Below are 16,828 nucleotides of genomic sequence, written 5' to 3'. Positions count from 1 at the left end.
TACAACACGCAAGGGGATAGGTTCGCCGCGCAACACGTCTCGTCACACTCTCTCCTACGTTATAGCCCGAGTATCGGCCGTGACGTCCGCCGGCGCCAGAGGCCCGGCTCGAGCTCCACCAGCCCGCGCACCAAACGTCTCTTTCAAACAACCGCCGCAACTGCGACGAGAATATATCCAGTCCCTGGTCACTTACGATGTCTGTAGGCGACAGTGAGATAAGGACACTCGGTCATCCCGTGCAGCTGGGCGCCGGATAGCTTGAACACTCCTAATGCCGTAATAGAGACCCGTAGGCGACTGCACACAAAAAAATTCCTCGGTCGCATCCGACAGAGGGAAACCAATACCGTTTTCTTACGGAATTCTCAAAATGCGTGCGCGGATGCGAAACCGTAACTGACACCGAGCGGCCGCGTCGCGTGTCGCCCCATCTACGCGACACGTTTCCCGTTCTGTTCTTGCCTCATCCTTTTTGTTTCATCTGAAGGGACGGCTTTGCCGGCTCCGCTTTCCAAGAGCACCACAAAAGAGTCGCCTTTCTTTCCCCGCGTGGGGTCTTCCGCGTCCTCCATTCGCGTAGCCGACACATGGCCTTCGTTTGCGGTAAGTGGTCAGAACGGAGGGGCGAGGAATCGCTCTGCGCTTTGCAGTACTCGCACAGCTGCACCACACAACAACAACTTGCCGACTTCGAATACCTCAGAATAACTTACGCCGTTTTCGGAAAAGCTAACTTTAGCCAGCGGACTCATGAGTCGACTCACTTAGGCTCACTCTGACTATGGTCAAGCCGTGAGTCTGAGTGAGTCCGGTTGAGCAATATGGTGGTGAGTTTGAGTCCGAGTGAGTCCGGTTGAGGAACATTTCGATGTGTCTGAGTCCGAGTCATCTCAAAGCAAAATATATTTCTTGAGTGAGTCTTAGTGAGGTCCGGTACTTTTGCCGACCTATGCATTGTACTAAAGCTGAATAACGAACTAATGGAGAGAATCTCAGACGACTCCCTGCCTAAAGCTTGGCCTTCCTGTACGAGAGCCATTTGCTTGACAACACGCTTTACAAAGTATGAGAACCAAACTGCTCATATCTTTTACCTTCTTTCTTCCCTAGAGCTTCGGCGGTAAGATGACACGCCTTTGGCGCATGAGCGGGCTATCGATGTACGAATGAAAGTAAAACATATGGGCCAATGGTAACGTCTGCGTGGCGTTTGTATTTGTCAAAGTGTTGAATTGGTCACGTATCACATTTCTTCGTATACGATACAATGAACACATTTACTTGTAAGATGTGACGCTGATGTCGGTGCCATCATGTGCAAAGTACTTTTTGGATTTCAAGAGGACGTACTTGTAAATCAGAAGTCGCTCACGTGTTTTAATATACTTGTATTTTATTGATTTAAGGTACCTTAGCACAAAAACAGTTCCTTTACTCGTTTGCCTTTTAATTCCAGCTCCTGTACCGATACGCAGCCATGTGAAAATGTCTATCTTCAGTAGATAAGGAACGTTCCTCAACCAGAGGCCCAGCTGGTGCTGTAGTCCAATTATAGCAGCACGATGGCCAAAAAGGGTCTCGCTCACGCACTGTACCAGTAAAGCCTTTTGGAGCAGGACATCTGAAAATCAAATAAACAAATGCGCAATCAGATATCAGCTGCCTCATTTAGTACAACTTGCAGCTTGCTTTCTTTTGAAAATCGACACGTTTAGCTGTGCTGATACATGTCGCACCCATCATAAATGGCGTTTTTCTAATTTGTCTTTATATAACCATTCGTTTTTTCCACGAATTTTCAGAATCGGCCAATGGGAGAGCATGCACTTCTTTTTTCAATATTCAGCTGATGAAGTAATATCACCAAAAAGCTACATGAATTCAAAAATTGCGTTTCTTCTGTGCAATTCGTAAGCAGGGGCGGGACATCTGATGGGCGGACTTTTTACGCTTGCAAGAAAACAGGTACGCCTTCGCTCAATACTGCAGCACAGCGCGCATTTCCACGATCTTAAGTTTACCACTCAAGTTTAGCTGTGCTGATACATGTCGCACATATTTTTGTGGGCGCGACAATGACAAATTCCTATTAGTGTTGTCGTGTAGCATTTTCCGTGGCATTTTTTTTGTACACGAACTAGAAGGAATCTTTGGTTCGGTGGGTCTGTGGTCTCTCCTAGCCATTGCATCCTTGTCTTGGAATGACTCTATCAGCGTCAAAGAACTGGTGTCCAGTCAATTCCTGGTACTAATGGACGTAGATGCATGACCGGGATTTGGGGACATCAAATGCATGACCGGGATTTGGGGACATGTGCACGTAGCGCCAACTCTCGTCGGTAAGAGCGGTGCCCTGCAGTAACTGAATGGGAAATAGTCGGAAAAAGTCATCTCACGAAAAAATCTGGTGACCATAAAGGACTCCCGATTCTATAGTGCAAATACTTATTTTAGTGTTGAGGTAAAATTGCAGTGTCGCACTAGAAAGTGCGTGGCTTCCCGTAGTGTTTATTAGATGCGAAGTATCTTATGGCGTAGTTCAATGCGGTGGTGGTGGTGCGCGGCGTGACCACCCTTACTGCGCATGCGCATACTCTCTCCACTCACCCTCTCCCCCATCTCCACTTCCCCTCACCTCTCCCCCTTTCCACTCTTCATCTGAAACGCGGGCTAGAATTGCCGAAATTCTCTGCTGCGCAACGCTACGATGAACACCAGCGCATGCGTCTCCCCTCCCCCTCTCTCTCCTCTCCTTCGCTGCCCCCTCTCGCACGCCTGCCAACCGCGTTCCCCGCTCGCCCTGTGAGAATTAACGGCCAGGCTGGAGGGAAGACAAGACGCGCGTAGCGTTCCTCTTCGCGTTCCACTACGCGAGGTCGCTAGCATGCCCAAAGAACGCCAACAGAACGCGATCGCATCGCCTCATGGTCCCCTGTATCGGTTACCGCTAAGAACGTCTATGTACGCCACCCATTCTGGCAACGTGCTCGAGCACTTCCGGTGCGCAAGCAATAAACATCAGTTCTTCCATGGCCACTGTACGTGTCGGTCTCGTTGCATACATGGTGTCATAACTGGCTAGATCACCACGCTAGAAAATGACCGATGAGCCTAGAGCGTCGTCCAGCCAACAAACCACCGAGAAGCCAGCTGTGCAGGCCCCAAGAGGTTCAGCAGAGACTGCTATAGAACACCGTTATAATACATCCCCGCGGCGATCATCAAGAATCAGAAGACCTCCCCACCGATTGGGATACCAGAATTAACAAGTCTGCTCTTCCACCTTATGAAGGACATACTGTGTAATCAGCTCGTCATTTTAAAGAAAAGAGGATGTATCGGTTACCGCTAAGACCGTCTATGTACGCCACCCAGTCTGGCAACGTGCTCTTGTCCATTCAAAGATAACGCCTTCACGCAATGGTCCTCGAAGTGACTCTGTCTGACTTGCTAAGTTCGACAAGTACTTGCTGAAATAGTTGAGAGCGCCTAGCAACCTTTGGCCTTCCTTTTTTTGTAGCTGGTCTTTGGCAATGGGCTATGCACTCTACCAGTTCTGGGTTTGGTTTGATGCCTTCCGCACCTATTCTATCTGCAAGGAAGTCTATCTGCTTCACTCCGAACTTACATTTTTCCCAATTAAGCGTGAGGCCCGCTTCACTGGCTGTTTTCAGGGCATTGTGCAGCCTTTCTTGGTGCTCTTCCCTTGAGGCACCCCAAATTAAAATGTCATCGATGTAGATGCGTACTCCAGGTATCCCGTCAAAAATCTAGGTCATTGTCCTTTGAAATATCTCTGGAGCCGACGCGATGCCAAAGGGCAGCCTTAGGAACCGGTAACGACCTAATGGGCTGCTGAATGTGCGAATGCGCGAGGACTTTTCATCAAGAGGTATTTGGTGGAAAGTGCCGTTGGCATCAAGCGAGCTGAAATATTTCGCTCCTGCCAGTTCGCTTTCAATCTCTTCTCTGCGTGGAAGTTGAAAGTGTTGTCTCTTCAAACCCTCATTCACTTTTCTGGGATCCATGCAGACCCGAAGCTGACCGTTCTTCTTTCGAGCAATAACAAGTGGGCTTACCCAGTCAGAAGGCTCCCGCACCCTGCCCAATGACCCCGCTGCCTCCAAACGATGAAGTTCCTCTTTCAACCGGGGTCGAATTGCGTGAGGCACACGTCGCGCCGGCTCGGCGACTGGGCGGGCGCTGTCTTGGAGCGCCATACTGTATTCTCGCTTTAGTAGTCCGATGCCCGTAAACAACTTCGGATACTCTCTGCGAATGCACTCGGATATGTCATCCTTGATGTCTCTCTTTGCTGTGCCCTAGCGAGTCCTTCCTGTGTTGCTGGTACTTCTTTTTGTCTTGCGTCACTGCGTCTACGCTCTTGGTTTCACTCCACGCTTTGGTTTGTGCGGCAGCGATTTCCTCAGCCTTGGCCCGCTCATCAGCTGTGTTGCTGTGCCCTAGCGAGTCCTTCCTGTGTTGCTGGTACTTCTTTTTGTCTTGCGTCACTGCGTCTACGCTCTTGGCTTCACTCCACGCTTTGGTTTGTGCGGCAGCGATTTCCTCAGCCTTGGCCACTCATCAGCTGATGAGTGGGCCAAGGCTGAGGAAATCGCTGCCGCACACAGCTGATGAGTGGGCCTGAGCCTTGGCCACTCATCAGCTGATGAGTGGGCCAAGGCTGAGGAAATCGCTGCCGCACACAGCTGATGAGTGGGCCAAGGCTGAGGAAATCGCTGCCGCACAAACCAAAGCGTGGAGTGAAACCAAGAGCGTAGACGCAGTGACGCAAGACAAAAAGAAGTACCAGCAACACAGGAAGGACTCGCTAGGGCACAGCAAAGAGAGACATCAAGGAAAGAAATGCGGCTACTGTAACCGCTCGCATAGGCCTCGAGAGTGTCCAGCATATGGGAAATATTGTGCTAGATGCGGAAAGCAGAATCATTTCGCAGTTTGCTGCAAAGCAAGAGCAACGCATGTGAACGGCATCGCCGAGCGGGATGGCGACGACGATGACGACGCCTTTACTGTGCTGCACATATCTACGGCATGTAAGAAAGCGAGCACGGCCGATCGGCGCGACTGGGAGGTTGCGACTCAGATTTCGGGACGAGAAGTGCGGCTGAAAGTAGACACCGGCGCGCAGGCCAACCTGCTGCCGCGCGGTGTATTTGACGCCCTGGGAACCAAGTGGAAGCACCTACAGAATCATCGCCCATAGTGGGACCAAGGGCTGCCGAAGAATGCCTTCCTCCCGCACCTCCTAGACAAGCAGGAGTGTCGGGGGAAGATGAGCCTAAAGCGTCGTCCAGCCAACAAACCACCGAGAAGCCAGCTGTGCAGGCCCCAAGAGGTTCAGCAGAGACTGCTAATGGCCTGGTGTGCGACCGATGGCGGCGCTGCGACCGGCGCCTGTATGACGTCAGAGCGGGGATTCGCGCGGTTTCGTCTGCTACGTAGGCCCAGCGCCGTGCTAAAACCACCATTGTTGTAAATGTCAACAAAAAAGCAGTTCATTTGGTTATCTTGCGTATGGTGGCTACTGACGCTGTTCGAACAACCATGGGTTAGCTTTTAACGTTCATTATGAACTACAGCCCTGTCTTTCGTAGAATTGCGGCCGCTTGTCTCCGCGGTGAGTGCTGCGCAATGGTGAAGTGCTGCTCTTTGCCTCAGTGTACTTCGTCCGCTAGTGAAAAAGGCGTTAGCGTTCACAACTATCCTAAGGACCCAAAGCTGAAGAAGGAGTGGATAGTCAAGCTCAGAATGGGAAAGCGCGCCACGCCTTCATCGACCGTGTGCAGCAAGCACTTCGCGGACAGTGACTCCTGCTACCCACCGTTCGCGCCACTTTTAGGTAGGCTTGGCCGTGTTTAAGTGCCTCGTCAATACTTAAGGCGTTTAGTGCACACAGGCTATAAGCATAGGCGACTTATACCAGGTGCGGTGTCGTCCCACAACCTGCCGCGAAGGCCCCTAGACAAGGAGCCGACGGCGTGGCCTCCGAATCGCCTCGCAGGTAAGCGCGCCTCGTGAGCTCAGCTGAGCGGCGCAGGTTATCTGAGACTACGGCTGCATTTTGATGGGATTCGCAATGCCCACGAACTGTAGGTGGCGCGCCGTGCTTTTCAAGATGGCGCACGGAGCAGCGTCAACCCGTTTGTTTGCATAGGAACAGATAGGACGTGCGGACGTACGGCCCGGGCCACTTTCACCGGATGAAGTCATGGGCTGCGCTGAAATGGATGAGACTAAAATACTTTCCCAAACCATGGAAAGTGCTAAGTACTCGACACCTAAATATTTGCTGCGGTGTGAAAGTGTATATTTCAGCTCCGTTGCCATGCATAACGATGCTTTGCGAAATTCTGTGCGTGCTACATAAAACTGCATGAACTAGAATTGACGTATGAGCTGAACGGCACTCCGAGGTAGTACGTGCCGAGCCTGCCCGACGGATTTGCCGCAGTAGTAGACCGCCAGCGAGTAGCACCATCGCTGCTGCACGGAACCGCGCGTTTAGCGTGGTGATGGTTTGCAAACATATTACGCCGTCGTCATTACTTGCGCAGTCGGGAACGCGGAGCTACGTCTTCAACGGAACACAAGCATTTTATATCCCATTCAATAGCGCTTGTGTCACAGCTATGCTGGGACTCTAGCCGTGTGCAATTCACTTCACTCGCATGTTGCAGGTTCGATCAGCGCGATCGAAACGTGAATATCGAAAAGAATGCACACCTATGCTTTTCCCAACGTCGAAGAAGTTAGCCGAGAGGCGTTGATTGTGGCCGTGACTGAACATTCCATCGCTCTAACCATTTCGCTTCGCTGGTCGAGCTTGAGTGTGTTGGCGGCATGCGGCGCTCCATAATATCCACAATAATTGTGCTACATATGTGATACACAAGAGGAACTATGCCTTTATTTTAATCTCGCTCAAGGATATTATACATTAAATACAATCAAAGTGACTTACGAGCGTGAAAGAACATTAACGCACGAGGGGACGTGAAGTGCAACTGGCTCCTCGTGAGTTAGCAGCTGATCGTTCATCGTCGCTGTTACTCTTGGTGCTTTCTCAGTCTTTCACGTCCAGTGAAAAATCCTCGTCGTCAAGATGGTTTCTTTCAACATCACTGCCGAAAGCAAACTGAAGAATTCCCTCCGCCGAACGACTTCGACCACTCCGCGTCACGAAGTTTACAAAGAGAGAAACGTCTGGGCGCGGAGAACATTTTGCGATTTTGCTCTCAGACCGGTCAATAAGAAAATCGCTTGCAGTGTGCTGCCACCTATCAACAAACGTACAAAAACAAGCGGCGTAGTGCTGGCTATGAAACCAACACACTAGCGAAGGACGGCGTGGAAAGCGTTCGCTCCACGAAAGGCGTCGAGCAGACGCGTCCTCGAATAATTGAAACGTCGCTCGCACGATTCGTAACAGAGCTTTGCTGACAAAGGATAGAGGCCCTCTTTTAATGTATCGCCAACTTGAGATCGCTCAGTTATAGTAGAGCACATCGCGTGCCCGCGCGACCTCCCGCGTACAGTGTTATGGGATTCATGCACTACAACAAACACTCACCAATGCTATAAGCAAGTAAAGCAGGATGAGCTTCAACTGAATATGTCAGACGATAACATTTCACTAACCTACGTGGCTACAGAAAGCCTCGCGAAGCTGATAGTATGTGTACGCTGTGGGCTAGCATTGAAAGCGCGAGTTGCCACGTATTTTCACGAAAACTTCGTGTCTCGCAAGAACGAATCAGATTTATCGTGTCGCGGAGGGCCCAGTTTGTTCACTGATGCAGGAAACATGCAAAGTTGTAGTGTTCCTACACCGAGGCTTGCACAGCCGAACAAGGGAGCGACTGCGTAGTGCTGCCATATTGTCACCTACAACCCTCCTCGAGAGGACGCTCCTGAATTTCGCTTGGCGGCGCGATAGTCTATGGGCATTGCGAATACTTATGAAGGCAAGCGCGCACCTAGCGGACTGCTTATCATAAAGTGATAAACGAAACCTGTTGCCGCTGTTTAGTGCACATTCTCTAAAAGTTTTCACCTGAGGCAGTGCAGACACTTTTTTAAAAGCGGTGCTCTTTAAGCGTTTCGTTAGGCTGCGTGGCGTGAAAGACGACCCAGCTTGCCTTTGCCACGTTAATCTCTGTGGCCCTGTGCATGGTATAATTAGCGATGAAATATTTGTTATATTCTAATACCCATGCGACGGCCCTGTGCGGTATTAATATGAACTACGACGTAATATCGTTCTCACTGAACCAACATTACGGGACAAACTGCGATCATGGGCATCGGTAGGGGGGTGTGCAACAAGGCGGCCATTGCGCACTTGTTTGCAGGACGAGAGCTGCGACGGTGATGCGATCTCCGCTGACGGCCTCGACCGCGCATTCAACAACGTGGCCTGCGTCGTACACCGCCTCGCCCTCGATGAGGCACCGCGACCTTTCACAAGCTTTACCTACATACTTGTAGATGCCGGAGAACGGCACGCTTACTGAAATATCGGAAGAAACACCCAAACTAATGAGTATCGCACGGCGGAAGCAAGATAACGAGCGAGAACACTCGCACATAGTTTCACTTTTTTACCAGCAATGCGGTCGGTGGCATCGGCGCACCCGTCGGCCATCCGGTGGATTTCTTGGCCGTGTTGATTGTGCCGCAACTAAAGCAAGTTCAAGATTACACTCGAAAACATTTATTGCAGGCGTTAGGTGACCGTCGCGAGGCTGTTTGTTCGACAAAGTTCCCACCTGAAGCAGACGATCCGCATACAGGAGCAGCGGCTGCTGCAGCGCGGTTGAGAGCGGAGTCCCCGCTCTGACGTCACACGCGAGAGGGCGCCACTCCAAGATCTCGAGGCCAGTAGAACACCGTTATAATACATCCCCGCGGCGGTCATCAATAATCAGAAGACCTCCCCACCGATTGGGCTACCAGAATTAACAAGTCTGCTCTTGCACCTTATGAAGGACATACTCTGTAATCAGCTCGTAATTTTAAAGAAAAGAGGATGTATCGGTTACCGCTAAGACCGTCTATGCACGCCACCCAGTCTGGCAACGCGCTCGAGCACTTCCGGTGCGCAAGCAATAAACATCAGTTCGTCCATGGCCACTGTACGTGTCGGTCTCGTTGCATACAGTTCCCTTTAGCGGGAAATGGTGTAATTTTCTTTTACAATGGGGAACCATGTGTTTCCAATGGGCGGTGTTCAATTGTCCTGGAAAGCCACAGGCTTTGTAGTGTGATACTTCAACATACTCAGGGCCCATAGCAGAGCCACATCTGTGCGTTGCGTGCCCCAAAAGCGCTGTTGACATTCTTTGCGGGCCACGAGCATGGACAAAACATTGTAAACAGTGCGCGCGCGCGCGTGTGTGTGTGTGTGTGTGTGTGTGTGTGTGTGTGTGTGTGTGTGTGTGTGTGTGTGCGTGTGTGTGTGTGCGTGCGTGTGTGCGCGTGTGTGTGCGTGCGTGTGTGCGCGTGTGTGTGTGTTTGTGTTATGTGATTATCAATGTTTAGAATCGTCATACAGCACCTGGAGTAGCAAGTCAGGCGAATAGCCAGGCTAACATCTCCAGCTTTTCATTAAAATATTTCTTTCTCTGTCTCTGCAATTTTACTAAAGTGTTCCAGTGGGTCTCTGCTGCATGTAACTGGTAGTCCTTTTTTGTAACTAGCTTTCTTCGTGAGATATGATTTTTTTCGCCTATTTCACATTCAGTAATGGCAGGACGCCATTGCTGCCGCTGTGAGATGGCACCACGTACTGATATCCCCAATGCCTGGGTATCATTGCTTTATTTCAATGCAGTCAATTTCGTAGGTAGGTGGAGTAAGCAAGATACTATCAAATGCACTTTCTCATTGCCGCTATTCGGCTACCCTCGCTGAGTTTTAAATGCAGGTGTCTGAGTGCTGGGCCATGCAAAATGCACAAGGACAACCAGATACTCTAAACTAGCATCAGCTGTTCATGAGGATGCGTGCATACTACTTCAGCCTAAATTCTTGTTATTCCATTTCATCTACACAGGTCATGGCTTTAAGAAGAGGGTTTTTTTACCGAGCTACGTCGTTCGTTTCATACCACTAGTAAAAAATTTAAGAAAAATCAGAGAAGCTCTCAACAAAACTTTTCTTCGAATACTTGCATAAACCCACTGCATCGCTCATGATAGAATTATCTGGGAGGATAGACTTTGCACCGCTACCTGTTTCACGAACCATAGTACCATAGCAGAGATCTACCATAGTGGAGATCTGTAGTACCGTGCGTAATGCGCACCACATCTCTGTTTTGCAGCACTAACGTCAAATGTAGCCAGAAAACTGGCTTTTGATTGGACAGAACACAATTGTACTTTGCAGGGAAGCTCCATTCTATACTTTTTCGCCATGGCATCAAAGTAAAGGCACATGTTCAAATATATTTAGGGATCAAACAGCTACATATTCTCCTACGATGCGTACTAATAGACATTGGTCGATATTTCGGAGCTGTAGCGAAGAACGCCCTCCTCCACAAGATTTTCACTTGCTTGAACTCTTCTCCTGAATTATAATGCTGTTTTAGAAAATGCGAGTTGTGGTAGTTTCTGTTGCTGCTGTTTGATACCTTTCATAAAAATACTCACCGTCTCTGCAGTAGTTTCTAGTATGAGTCGTAGACAAGGCACACAGCGCGGTATCAGTTTTTCTAGTGCCTGTAGGTTCGGATCTATATTTAAGAAACTTATCTCAAGAAGCACCTCATGGCGCACGGAAGCTTCTCTTACAGTAAAAATGAGGCCTCATGAACAAACACAACATAGAACGAGAGTTTGTGGCCACTTTCAACAAGGAGAGTCGTGAGGACGACTCGCTGTGATGAAGTCTGGTGAATGCACAGCATCATCTTGATGTTCACCTTTCCATGTCTTGGTGCTGGGTTGAATATACGCAAGAGCCAAACCAAATTCTGTTTTGCATCCAAAACCCCTCGCCTCATATATCTCCCACGTTTTTTTTCTCTCTCCTACTATAGGCGCTGCTAACTGGAACTTCTAATAAGAAAAATTCGCAGGGTTGCTTATGCATTCATCTAAGACGACTCGAAGGCGAGAGCCACCTTCTTTTTCTTCTCAGTCGATGTACTGGTTCCGCACCTAACGTGGTTTTGTACTGGCCCCAGAATCGGAGGCACCTCACCTGCTTTTACACTGCCTGCGTGATCGGGCCCTCTATGACCAAGCGATGATGTCGTATGGTGACGTCACTAGATTTGGCGAACTGTGACGTCATATGACGTCATAAGGTGACGTCATCACGTAATGGTGGTTGTCTGCATCACTGTTAGTTCTCATTATTATCGCGTTTGATGAGGCATATAACGCTTTCGCCTACATAAGTAGTGTACATCTGTTTGCTACTTACCCGGTCAAGACGAGCTGAGACTTCGTAGCCTTGCAGCAGACACTTACGCAGGGTATTGATAAATCTAAGCAAACACTGTCAGGTACGCCATATCCGCGGTATCGGCACGTATCTGTGGGAAAAAGATACTTTTATGCATGTTTCTACTTCTACACACAACTAGGAGATTTGTATCCCTTTGGGATCCATAACGCTGTGTGTCAAACGTTCTCCGTTGCTGCTGGCTTTTCGTTCTTTATGTGGATGTTTGGAGTGGTAAATATATGTCTTGTTTTGTTTTCACAATCTTGATAACAATACAGGAGGAAATCGCCTTGTGATTCCAGAACTGCAATCGGCCTTGATTGCCTAAGCATAGCAAGATAAGAAATTTGACTTATTTTCTCGTTTGAGGATAAACGTACGGTGAGCAGAACAACCAAGCAATGGATTGCTGGCGCAATAGATGAGTCCAATTACACCGGGCTCGTAAGTCTCCAGCACTCCTTACATGTTCATGAATGTAAAGTGTAGGTTAGAAATTAACATACGAGTCCACTTTATTTCCACCACAAGTTGCAGCACATGCAAAAGCTTCCTATGACAGCTTAGCCTGTGTGCCTTCAGAAAGCAGCAGCCTGCGGATCTCCAAAAAATGTAATAATTGTAAATAAATAAAGTCATTTTAAAAAGAATCGTACTTCCTTGACAGCTGGTAGAGCGTGCGTGACGAAAGCTAATATAGAAATCCATGCGTACAGAAGGATAGCAAAGACGCATGAAACATACCACAATGAAGAGTATAGTAATGTAATACACTGAAGATTTATACAGGGAAGTAAAATACGAAAAAAGTGTAAAACATTCATGCCAAGGGAAAAATTGGACTGATCCCACGTACCGTAGGAATCGATGTTATGCGAAGCATACGGCGAGAAGTGGAGTGTGGCGTCATATCGCATATTATATTCGAAGACTACCTAGGCGTATGTGGCCCCTTGTGACTATGTATAGTTATGGCGTTTGCTTGTGCGAGGGGACACTGTGTCCTCTGACACTAGATATTTTATATGGCGTATATGGCGGTTGCAGTGGTTCGCAAACCAACGGGGACCCATTTCAATTGTATCTAGGGGTGCGTGGTAGTGATGTGTTTCGTTCCGGCTCCGGCGAAAAAGCCTAACGTGGACGTCGAAAAATCAAGCCACAGTCGCAATATATTGCCGTATGCGTCACGCTCGACGTACCACAAGGTGCCCATGTTTGCAATAACGAGGCCGTCGTTAACGTCGATGTGTGCCATGATGATATAGGGCTTGCCGACGTTCAGGCAAATTGAGGCCAGCAGGTCACCCATGTTGCTTGAGTTCAACTTGGCCATCTTGGTCATGCCATCCCTGGCACCATCCGAGTGCTCGTTGTTGTAGCCAGTTATGCTGTCGCATGCGGGATGACACAAAACGTCGCCCACAGCGTCTAGGCTATCTGTGTTATAGCGGCTGGCGTCGGCATTGCTGTAGTATAGCCGCATGCCGTCAGAGCACTTAGGGACGGCTTCTTCGCGTGTCACAAAGCGGCTCTCAGTCAATGTGACGGCGTCCTCGGTCAACATGTGGCCATCGCAAAGCCTCGTAAGAAATGAAGAGAACACTGCGTCATTCTGGCGGACTACATGGACGAGTGAATGATAGTCGACAGTCTTCCTGGGGTGTTGTCTTGAGCTCCCTCACTTGCCTTGTGTTTCAGTGTGTATGTTCGCTGTTAATGTGTTTATTGAGACTGTGAATCAATGGTGGCGCATACCCGGATAACATGGACTGTGGTACGCGGGTACCTTCTACACGTTACTGAGGCAAAGGGCCTCATGACGTATGCCACAGGCATTTTGCGTTATTCTTCTCATAACCTGTGAATCGTGTTTGCCATACACTGATCCCCTGCTATGCCAATTTCGGTATATTACAAGTTATCGAGACGATCAGGAGAGGGCACAGATGTATGCGGATAGATAGATAGATAGATAGATAGATAGATAGATAGATAGATAGATAGATAGATAGATAGATAGATAGATAGATAGATAGATAGATAGATAGATAGATAGATAGAATCGGCCAAAATGCCTGAGGTTCGCTAAGAAATGCTTCGCACTTAAAAAAATCGGTCATTTTATCAGGCAATCAATGTCTTGAATGAATGAATGAATGAATGAATGAATGAATGAATGAATGAATGAATGAATGAATGAAGCTTTATTTCTAAAGATTAGTTGCACCATAGAGGAGGGTGAGAAAAAAAATCACACCATCTCCCGCTAAAGGGGAGCATGAGGTAATGCGAAGCACCGTTTCGGCATGTAGAGCCCACGTTTCAGAGAGGGAGTGGAGAGGGTGAGGAAGAGGGAGAGGGTGAAACGGGAGAGGGAGAGAGGGGAAGCGGAGAGGGCAGAGAGGGGATAGGGGGAGGGGAGGGGAGATGGGTATGTGGAGAGGAGGTGAAGTATAGGGTTTGACGAAAACTCGTCTGGCGAGCAAAAATCATGGCCGAAGATAACGTACACTCACCAACTAAAACAAAACGACAACAGAATTGACGTTTCGGCGCCGTGTACGGGTGCCTTGTTCACAATGAACGAATGCATGCTCGCCTTTATTAAATATGCGTCGAAAGGCGCAACGCGCCTGCGTACACCTCAGGGAGTGGACCCCGTGTCCGATTTATCGTGTTAGCAATTGATTGTATGCAAAAAGATTCGATGAGCAGGCGGGATGATAACTTTTAGGGGCGAAGCTCCTTAAAGCGGCACCCGTTCGTCCCTCGTAGTCGTCGTCGTAGTAGTAGTAGCAGCAGTAGTGGTCGTAGTCCGTAACAAGTCTTACGCTTTGACCTCCAAGGTAGTGCCGGTGGGAGATTTTTCCTGTGCGTTGTTGAACAATAAAAAATTCCCAGCGTGCGCGTTAACTAAAAGCCGAATTCTTCTGTCTCTCATTCCCCATTAGCAGCCATTGGCATGTTCCAGTAGGAAACGTTAGTAGAAGTAGAAGTGTAAGTGTTAGCTAAAAGCCGACTTCTTCTGTCTCTCATTCCCATTAGCAGCCATTGTTTACCTCCAAGGTAACAATAAAGTTTCCGTTCTTCTTCTACCTCCAAGGTAGTGCCTGGTGAGATTTCTCCTGTGCGTGATTAAACAATAAAAATTTTGTTCAAAACCCCGTTGATTGATGAAATAAACCAACGAAAGACGCCAGATGTTTTGTAAAAGCAAAACGAAAGAACGCCAGATGTTTCTAAAGCAAAACGAAAAGACGCCAGCTGCTTAACGAAAGACGCCAGATTTTTCGAAAGCAATGGTTTTCTAAACAATGAAAATTCACAGCGTACATGTAAAATTAAAGTGAGCTGCAAGTCGTCATAACTCATCTAACCTTTAGTATAAAAGCGCCCGATCTCACGTCGGTGATGATGTACTGGGCAGAATTCACGGAAGATTCACGGTTTACCGATGAACCTCCGCAGCTTCGCCCACTCATCATCATTCACTCCGTGGATATGCTGTGATTTTTTTTTTCACTTTTTCGATGATGGAAGCCGATTGCCAATAGAGACAGTGCTTTAACTATGCTCGGCCAGGGCGTTCGAAATCGTGTGCCTTTTGGCTACATCATTACGGTGCTGCTGCAGTCTTCTTTTAATGTTTCCAGTCTCGCCTATGTAGTACGCCTGGCAGTCTTAGCACGGGATTTTGTAGACGATGCCAGGGTATCTTTCCTTTTCAAGTCGGTATTTCACTCGAACGAGTTGTTGTTTCAGTTTGCTTGAGGGCATGTGGCAGACTTGCACTGCGTATTCTTGAAATATTCTTGAAAAGGACTCGCTCACGCCTCATGCATAGGGGAGTGAAGCCCGCTTCTTCGTTGTCGTTGACCTGGCAGATGGGTCAGCTGCGCGCCTTTCTTCAGTTTTTATAAAACGACTGAGGTAGCCATTGCCGATCAAGTCCTGCGTCACTCTCTCCAACCCAGTTCTGCTTGCGTCGGAAGTAGAACACAATCGGTATGTGCAGTTAAACGGTGTCTATGCAACAGATAGTTTTTTTCCAATGGGATGTGCCGAATCGAAGTGGAGATATTTCCCTGTTTGCGTAGGCTTTCCATAAACGCTTGTTGATAGGCCGGATGCAGTACGTGCGACGTCAACATCCAGGAAAGCCAAGCGACCGTCGACTTCTTCTTCAACGGTGAACTCAATTGTTCTCTGGAAGGAGTTCAGGCGTTGCAGAAGAGGGACGACGTCTTCACGGCGGATAATGGAAAAACACTTGTCTACGTACCGCAAGAATAATTTCGGTGCAGGCTGGACCGTTGTGAGGGCTTTTTCTTCAAGAGCTTCCAATGCGATATTGGCCAAGACACTGACACCGACAGTCCCATTGCCGTTCCGAACACGTGCTCGTAGAATGATCTACTAAACGAAAAATATGTGTTGCGCAGGCAGAAATCCAAAAGATGGCACACATCATCGGCCTCCAACGGGGTGCGCGCAGGCAGCGAGTCGTCGTTCTTCAGTGCTGATCTGCAGCAGTCAACAGCATAGTCTACTGGTATGCGTGTGAACATAGACTTAACGTCAAAAGAGACAATGATTTCCACGCTGTCTAAGGTCACGTTCCGGATCTTTTCAACGGAGTCCTTTACGTATGTCGACGTTATTACGAAGTGCAAGTCTGCCACATGTCCTCAAGCAACCTGAAACAACAACTGCTTCGAGTGAAAGGCCGACCTGAAAAGGAAAGGTACCCTGGTGCCGTCTACAAAGTTCCGTGCCAAGACTGCCAGGCGTGCTACATAGGCGAGACTGGAAACATTAAAAGAAGACTGCAGCAGCACCGTGATGCTGTAGCCAAAAGGCACACAATTTCGAACGCCCTGGCCGAGCATAGTGAAAGCACTGTCTTGATTGGCAATCGGCTTCCATCCTCGAAAAATAGAAAAAGTTATCCCGCCTGCTCATCGTATCTTTCTGCATAAAATCAACTAATACACGATAAATCGGACACGGGGTCCCCTCCCTGAGGTGTACGCAGGCGCGTCGCGCCATTCGACGCATATATAATAAAGACCAGCATGCATTCGTTCATTGCGAACAAGGCATCCGTACTGGGTGCCGAAACATCAATTCTGTTGTTGTTTTCTTTCACTTGACGAGTGTACGTTTTCATGGACCGTGAAGAGGAGGTGTGTGGAGAGGGTTTGCGCGTGCGTAGTAAGGGCGGTCACGCCGCACACCACCACCACCGGATTGAACTCCGCCATAAGATGCTTCGCATCTAAAAGGCGTAGGAAGGCTACTTGGTAAACCTTATGCTCCTATACAAGTTAGACAGGTCAGC

At 48.6% G+C, this 16,828-nt stretch overlaps 1 long non-coding RNA gene across 1 annotated transcript in view; it reads right to left on the bottom strand.

Moving 5' to 3' along the window:
• Nucleotides 1-1,360: 1,360 nt before the first annotated feature.
• Nucleotides 1,361-16,828, bottom strand: part of LOC119399320 (uncharacterized) — a 46,753-nt gene continuing 31,285 nt past the window's right edge. The window contains exons 3-4 of the long non-coding RNA XR_005184789.2: nt 11,461-11,572; nt 1,361-1,624 (exon numbers count right to left, since the gene is read on the bottom strand). This is a non-coding gene — a long non-coding RNA (uncharacterized LOC119399320). The remainder of the gene's footprint in view (nt 1,625-11,460; nt 11,573-16,828) is intronic.

The sequence above is a fragment of the Rhipicephalus sanguineus genome, chromosome 7, assembly GCF_013339695.2.
Source record: "Rhipicephalus sanguineus isolate Rsan-2018 chromosome 7, BIME_Rsan_1.4, whole genome shotgun sequence".
NCBI classification, from domain to species: Eukaryota; Metazoa; Arthropoda; class Arachnida; order Ixodida; family Ixodidae; genus Rhipicephalus; species Rhipicephalus sanguineus.
This window is presented reverse-complemented; position numbering and strand designations above follow the sequence as displayed.